This window comes from Phacochoerus africanus, chromosome 8 (assembly GCF_016906955.1).
Source record: "Phacochoerus africanus isolate WHEZ1 chromosome 8, ROS_Pafr_v1, whole genome shotgun sequence".
Taxonomy (NCBI): domain Eukaryota; kingdom Metazoa; phylum Chordata; class Mammalia; order Artiodactyla; family Suidae; genus Phacochoerus; species Phacochoerus africanus.
In genome coordinates, this window is record NC_062551.1 from 61777027 (window position 1) to 61785578 (window position 8552).

Here is an 8552-nt window from a genome sequence, read left to right on the forward strand (position 1 = left end):
ATGTATGTGTTCAATGAACATTTATTAGAGTTGTGAATAAAAACAACACTTCAGATTCCTTGTTTCTGTTCACTCTTCTGGTTACTCTAAATGTCCTGTTTATTTATTTATATTTTTTTGTCTTTAGGGCTGCACCTGCAGCACTTGTTGGTTCCCAGGCTAAGGGTTGAATCAGAGCTGTAGCCGTCGGCCTACACCACAGCCACAGCAATGCCAGATCTGAGCCACGTCTGCAACTTATACCACAGCTCATGGCAACACCAGATCCTTAACCTGCTGAGCAAGGCCAGAGATTGAACCTGTGTCCTCATGGATACTAGTCACATTCGTTTCTGCTGAGCCCCAACGAGAACTCCTAAATGTTCTCTTTCTTCAGGTTGGTATTGCTCAGTGTGCTTAGGAATGAAAAAGAATCATGTTTTGGAGTTCCCGTCGTGGCTCAGTGGTTAGCGAATCTGACTAGGAACCATGAGGTTGTGGGTTTGATCCCTGGCCTTGCTCAGTGGGTTAAGGATTTGGCATTGCCGTGAGCTGTGGTGTAGGTTGCAGACGTGACTCGGATCCCTCATTGCTGTGGCTCTGGCATAGGCCAGTGGCTACAACTCCGATTAGACCCCTAGCCTGGGAATCTTCCATATGCCGCAGGAGCGGCCTTAGAAAAGACCAAAAAAAAAAAAAGAATCATGTTTTGGAGATGATATCCTTGGAGTGACCAAGGTTTCAACATAGTCACATGTTCAACTGCACTCTAGTTCCTCTCAGAGGTCAGGAGTTCCCGCTGTGGTGCAGTGGAAATGAATCGAACTAGGAACCATGAGGTTTCAGGTTCGATCCCTGGCCTTGCTCAGTGGGTTAAGGATCCACCGTTGCCATGAGCTGTGGTGGTCACAGATGTGGTTCAGGTCTGGCATGGCTGTGGCTGTGGTGTAGGCCGGCGGCTACAGCTCTGATTAGACCCCTAGCCCGGGAAGTTCCATGTGCCGAGGGGTGAGGCCCTCAAAAAAACAAACAAACAAAAAAGTCAATGACTTCTCAAATTTCACTGAGGTCTTAAATTTTTCGCCCTTCACTGATGTTTCCCCAGAGCTTTCTACCACTTTCTTTTTTTTGACTGCAATCTCGGCATGTGGAAGTTTCCAGGTCACAGTTGTAACGAGAGCCACAGCAGTGACAATGCCAGATCCTTAGCCCACTGAGCCACCAGGGAACTCCTGCCACTTTCTTTAAAAACAACATAAAAATATTATTAATAAGTTTCTGTAGTTTCTACTTCAAAATTGTCTTTCTGATAAAATCTGAATCCTTTTTGGAGAACTGTCCCTTCAGTAGGAGGAATAATCATTTCCCAGTAAGCAGGGTATTCAGATGCTCCCTTTGCACGTGTGCTATGAATGTGAAAACTACAGTCACTGTCCCATGACAAAACAGCATTAGTTGCTCTCCAAGTGCAGTGCATGTCAATTTCTTGAAACAGACTATATTTGATGCATGAAGAAAAAGGTCATATGCATAAAAGTGTTCTTCACTTGGTAGGACACAATCGGCAAATATAGGGGCAGCAGAGATGTTATCTGTGGGAACTAGAAGCAGGCTTCACCCTTGTCCACCTGCTTTAGGGCAGCCAAAAAATCTCTTTTCTATCTTCCCGTCATGGCCCTATCTAGAATTCTTTTTCTCTCTCTCTCTCTTTTTTTTTTTTGCCTTTTCTAGGGCCGCTCCCAGGGCATATGGAGGTTCCAAGGCTAAGGGTCGAATCAGAGCTGTAGCCACCGGCACACGCCAAAGTCACAGCAACGCCAGATCCGAGCCGTGTCTGCTTCCTACACCACAGCTCACAGCAACGCTGGATCCTTAACCCACTGAGCAAGGCCAGGGATGGAACCCACAACCCCATGGTTCCCAGTCGGATTTTTAACCACTGTGCCACAACGGGAACTCCCTTTTTCTCTTATTCTTGATTGAACTTACTGAAACTCAGAAAACTAACACTTCAGGTTACATGCATATGAAGAACAATGAGTAAAATGTTACTGAGGACTATAGCCCAGGAAATAGCCTTTCAGATAGCTCTGAGACTATTTTGTAGAGAGAAGAGGGAGGTCAGTCTATATGTGATTTTGGTGAAGGGTACGTGCAAACAAACGCACATCTCTGTAGAAGAGTGCTGCTAGTCAAGAGGAATCTTTTTTGTTTGTTTTTATTTTTTTAGGGCTGCATCTGCAACATATGGCCTAGGCCAGGGGTTAAATTGGAGTTGTAGCTGCCAGTATACTCCAGAGCCACAGCAAAGCCAGATCCGAGCTGCATCTATGACCTACCTGACAACTCATTTCAACACCAGCTTCTTAACCCATGGAGCGAGGCCAGGGATCAAACCTGCGTCCTCATGGATACTAGTCGGGTTTGTTACTGCTGAGCCATGACAGGAACCCCCAAGAGGAAACTTATTAATGATTTTAGTGCTTTCTAAGTATAGGAAGATGAAAGAATCTAGGTTCAAGGAGTTCCCTTCGTGGCTAAGCCGTTAACAAACCCGACTAGGATCCACGAGGATTTGGGTTCCATCCCTGGCCCTGCTTATTAGTCAGTTAAGAATCTGGTGTTGCTGTGAGTTGTGTAGGTCACAGATGCGGCTCAGATCTGGCATTGCTGTGACATAGGCTGGCAGCTACAGCTCTAATACAACTCCTAGGCTGGGAACTTCCATATGCCCTGGGTGTGGCCCTAAAAAGTCAAAAATAAAACAAAAACTAGGTTCATAACAAATTTCTCAAGATATTAAACTGAAGGCCTGTTCTGCCAATTCTCCCAGACCACAGAGTGCCTCATTCCTGTTCTCCACCCTGAGCTTTTTTCAGGGTGTGTTTCAGACCAGTGGCTGCAGTGGCTAAGGACGCAATAATACTTTTAGTCTCTAGGAATATACTTCATGGAGCCTGAAGTAACATTTCTGAAAACTTTTAGTGACCACTTTTAGGCAACACTCGCAAGAGTCTCCATACAGCCCTCCAAGAATAACAAATCCCCTTCTCCAACCTTCTTAGACCCTTCGCAGTGCCTCTGGACCTTTGAGTTTTTGCGGATGCCATCGCTGCTAGAGCTGTGGGAACTACATTCCAGGAAGGATACCGAGAGGCCGCATGCCTAAGCCAATGAAATCCCAGGATAAAGGTATTGCCCGGCGTGCTCTTCGCATGGGGCGGGACTTCCGGCTTCCTCCTGGCGGCCATTGTAACTTCTGGATATGTTCCAGCTCCAAGGCCGGCTTGTGGGCTCAGGTGACCGAACGGAGAAGGTCCTCCTAGAGCCACTGTCATCGTTGCAGAGAAGCGGATCTGAGATTTAGTGCTCCGCGTCTGACTCTGAATAGGGACCGCTGTGACCGCATCCCCCGCCCTACCTATAGAATCCGATGGCGGCGGCGGTGCTGAAGGAGCCCACTCGGGTAAAACGCTCGTCCTCGGGGTCCTCGCCCCACCACACGCTAAAGCGCTGGTTGTGGGGCACCAGCTACCGTCCTTGCAGCCCATGCCCGTGTCCAGGATGGCGAGGCGGTCGTGGGTGGGGCCGTATTTCTGATGAACTATGTGATGGCACTTGGGAGACGTTACAGGCAGAGGGACCTGCAGGTGCAAAGACTGAGGCGGGAGGATTCGGGAAACTTCATACCTGTTTTGTATTGCATTGAGTGGAGAGTGTAAGGTGTAGTCAGTGGTTTGGATCCCACTCATATGAACTTGGAATTATGGTGTCCTGGGACTTCGTCTGCCATTCTCCCAGCCCTTGGGTTTGGAGACCTCGGAGAAATCCTCTAGACATGTTCTGAGTCCAGCCAAAGATTTTATGGAGGAGTTGCTGTTTCTGGCCACGAGTGAAATAGAGTGTTGGTTATCCCAGGAGCAGGTACCAGCATGTGCAAATGTTTGGTAGTGTGGTCACGTTGGGAAGGCACAGCAGGTTTCCTTTTAGGAACAAAAGGCTTAGGGGACGGGAGTCAGTCTTGGAATGTGGCTGTGGAAGAGGTTGGGTATCTGTTGTGAAGGTAATGAGAGCTTTAGAACAGTGGAGGGAAGTGATCTTACTTAGGTCTAAACAGGCTCCATCTAGAGTGGAAAACAGGCTGGGGGTGAGGGGAGATGGAAGGATGACCAAGGAGGAGACTATTGCAGTAGTCCTGGTGAGTGTGTGCAGACTACTGGTGGAGAAATAGAGAAATGGTTGCATTGTAAATCTTTTTTTTTTTTAATGCTTATTTATTTTGTTTTATTTTATTTTACTTTCTAGGGCTGCACCTGTAGCATGTAGAAGTTCCCAGGCTAGGGGTCAAATCAGAGCTGCTGCTGCTGGCCTGCACCACAGCCTCAGCAATACCAGATGCAAGCCCTGTCTGCCACCTACATGGCAGCTTGCAGCAATACCAGAGTCTTAACTTGCTGAGCCACAATAGGAACTCCTGTACTCTTTAGTTTATTTTTATGTTTTTGCTTTTTAGCAAAACATACGGAAGAGGATCCTTCTTCTTTGTTTTTTTTTTTTTTTAAGAAGGACTGCCCAGATTTTTTTATTTTGAGGATGAAGGAGAGAAAGATAAGAGTCAGGGATGATACTAAAGTTTTGGTTGTAGCAGCTGGAAGAGTGGAAGCTTCCTCAACTGAGATGAGATAATCAGTAGTAAAAGTAATTTTTCACTAGGGATATCAGGAGTTTTGCTTTTGGCCATGTTAAAATTCTGAGATACTTCAGAGAACAAATGAGTGTCATCAAGCGGGCAACTGGACACAGAGGTCTGGAAATCTGGGCCGTGGTTCAGGCTGGAAACATCTAAAAACGGTGACTAGTGTTTGCACCAGGGAGAAACTGTGAATTGTCTTTAGAAGGTGAGGTTGAGGTCATGGTGATGAAGTTATTAGCTGGTCAGAAGGAAGTGTATGCAGTCTTGGGACTGGATCACTGGTTGGTGGGTTCTGGGCATCATAAACACAGATGTGGGAGAGAAGTAGCCACGAAGGGAGTATGTGTGGGGCTGGTGGTCTTGGCAGGTGGCTAAGACTTCCAGAGGAAGAGTAGACATGAGACAGATGCAGAGGCAGAGAACTAATTGATATAAGATGCATTTGCTAGAATTTTGTGGTGAACTTTGGTGGGATGTAGATAACATAGATAATGTCGGCAGATGTGATCCTCTGTGATAATCACTGTGGCTAGTGTGGGTACCATTGGGGCTGGGACTGGTGTGTTTTTGTTTTTGTTTTTTGCTTTTTGGGGCCGCACCCGCGGCATGTGGAAGTTCCCAGGCTAGAGGTCTGATTGGAGCTACAGCTGCCAGCCATAGCCACAGCCACAACCACGCAGGATCTGAGCCACGTCTGTGACCTACACCACAGCTCAGAGCAACTTAACCCACTGAGCGAGGCCAGGGATCAAACTTGCAACGTCATGGTTCCTAGTTGGATTCATTTCTATTGCACCACGATGGAAACTCTGGGGCTGGGATTTTAATGAGGGTTAGGTGGAAAGAGGAGGATTGTAGTTGATGAGCGAACTAGTACAGCATAGAAGTAGGAGAAGTTTATGGGATCTGAAATTTACATATGGTTCTGCATGAGTAATGTTGAAGCCAGAATTAGAGATAGGCAGAGAGGCCTTCAAAGCAACATCCAGGGTTACCTCTGATTTGGGATCCATCAGAGGTCTTGGGTAGAATTGGATTCTGTTTGAATTTGCCAAATTCTCTGGGGTGAGTTCAGAAAGATGACTTGATGTGGAACAGGGACTTGGCAATGGCTCTCAGGATGCAGCTGTGGGGTGTGAAGATGTGAGAGAGGTATGTATGGAGAGAGGGAGCATGAATTAATGGGCCCTTGACCCTGGTACAGGATACTTAAGGGTGATAGGTGATCCGGAGTTTTATTGTGAGGCATGATATGGAAGAACCCGTGGAAATTGCCTGGCAGCAAGAGATGGAGCCCTGCAGGTTAGCCCTTGAGCTTAGATGGCATCTCTCTGCCTACCTGTCTGTAGATGCTGAGGGCTGGACACAGTAATTACTGGAACCAGGTCCTGGTTTCTCATCCAAAGTGGAGAGCCTGGGCAAAATTTGGGCTTGGGGTAGATGTGTGCAGGCTGGATTGTGGGTCTTCAGGAGAGAGGCTGTGGTTTCATTTGTCCCATCATGACAGGGCAGTGTGACTTTGGAGGATGTAGCCATGTATTTTTCCTTGGAGAAATGGAGTCTCCTTGATGAGACTCGGAGATGCCTGTACGATGATGTGATGGTGGAAACCTTTGCACTATTGTATCCTCACTGGGTAAGGCCTGCACACCCACCCCTGTGACCTGGGCTAGACTTGGCCTTTCTGCCTTTCCTTAGGGAGCTTTGTCCTTGCCGCATCCTCAGCATGGGCACTACTTCCTTTCCTTGTTGCTGGGTAGGCGCTGTTGTTGCTATGTTTGTTTGCACTGCCCTTTTCTCTCCCTGCAGCCCCAGTACCTGCTGCCCCAAAGCCTAGTAGGAAGCTGGATCCCATTTTGCTTGCTCCCTCCCTGGTTGGGTGACTTTCCAGATCCATGGTGCCCAGGTTTCTTTCCTTTCTGACAATTCTTTTTTTTTTTTAAGGGCCGGACCCACCACATATGAATGTTCCCAGGCTAGGGTCGAATCAGAGCCCCAGCTGCTAGCCTACACCATAGCCACAGCAACAGCAATGCAGGATCCAAGCCACGTCCGCAACGTACACAGCAGCTCATGGCAGTGCTAGATCCTTTAACCCACTGAGCAAGGCCAGGGATCAAACCTGCCTTCTCATGGATGCTATTTGGGTTTGTTACCACTGAGCCTTGACAAGAACTCCAACCAACTCTCTCATCTTGAAAACCACCTCATTCATATATTCATTCTTTGGTGTGTCAGATACATATTTCTGATGTGACTGCCACCTGTCCCCAAAGACAATGTGTACTTCACTAGTATATCTCTGCTTTCAGGTTGTTGGTGTGGCATAGAGAATGAGGAATCTCCTTCTGTTCAGAGTGTTCATCTGGAAAGAATGCCACAAATCAAAACTTTAAAACCAGAGTCATCAACCCAGACAGCTCATCTCTGTGAGGTGTGTGTTCCTGTCATGAAGGCCATTTTGTACTTGGCTGAGCATCAGGGAACACATACTGGGCAGAAACCATATATATATATGTAGCATTTAGGGAACAATTCTGTTTCAGGGAGAATCTTCACCAATACCAGAAGGACCACAGTGGGAGAAAACCCTCCATCAAGGACATGAACAGGGCCTTCTTTGTGAAGAGCTGCAGAATCCATCCATCAGGGAAGCCTTTCACCTGTGTGGAAGGTGGTAAGCACTTCTTGACCACTGTGGGCCATTTGCAGCACGAGGTCACTCCCAGAGTGATACTGAGTATACACAGCAGTACTCAGTTCGAGGAGGCCTTTTCCAGTGGAAAGAGTCCTTACAAGAGTGGTGATTGTGGAAAAACCTTCTGCCACAAATGTAGACTTGTTCAGCACCAGAGAATTCACACTGGAGGAGGACTGTATGAGTGCAGTGAATGTGGGAAAACCTTCAGCTACAAGCACACATTTTTTTCAGCACAAGACAGTTCATACTGGAGAAAGGCCTTTTGAATGCAATGAATGTGGGAAGTCCTTCAGATTCAAATATAAACTTGTTCATCATCAGCGTATTCACACTGGAGAAAGGCCTCATGAGTGCAGTGAATGTGGGAAAGCTTTTGGGTGCAGATCTAAACTTGTTCAGCACCAGAGAGTTCACACTATAGCAAAGTCTTGTGGGTGTACTCTGTGTGACAAATTCTTTAGACAAAGCTCTCAACATCAGAGAATTCACACGGGACTAAGGCCTTATGAATGTGGCGAATGTGAGAAATCTTTTAGCCAAAGCTCCAGCCTCATTCATCACTGAAGAAAGGCCATATGAATGCAGTGAATGTGGGAAATCCTTTAGCCAAAGCTCCAGCCTCATTCAGCAGAGGAGAGTTCACAGAGGGGCAAGGCCTTATGAATGCAGTGAATGTGGGAAATCATTTAGTCAAAATTACAGCCTTATTCAACATCATAAACTTCACACTAAATAAAAGCCTCAAGTGTTCAGCCAACATGAAAAAGCCTTCAGTGTTCTTTTTTACATATAGTTAACATTTCAAAGACCGCTTTTTTATTTTGTTTTCTTTTTACAGCTGAGCCTGTGGCATATGGAAGTTCCCAGGCTAGGGGCTGAATCAGAACTGCAGCTACCAGCCTACTCCACAGCTCACAGCAACACAGGATCCAAAGCTCACAACAGGGCTAGATCCTTAAATGGCTGAGCGAGGCCAGGCATCAAACCTGAATCCTTATGGACACTAGTTCAGTTCGTAACCCACTGAGCCACAACTGGAACTCCCTTTGCTGCAGTCTTTATGTTCCACTTGCTCAGCCACCATCTCTTACAAAGATCCTTACTCTGGCATACTTGAAATATTGTGGATTCAGTTCCAGACTACTGCAATAAAGCAACTCACATGAATTTTTTTGGTCT

At 46.7% G+C, this 8552-nt stretch overlaps 1 pseudogene; it reads left to right on the forward strand.

Annotated features, from left to right (window-relative positions):
- Positions 1 to 6809: 6809 nt before the first annotated feature.
- On the forward strand, positions 6810 to 8127 carry LOC125133474 (zinc finger protein 530-like; annotated as a pseudogene).
- Positions 8128 to 8552: the final 425 nt, after the last annotated feature.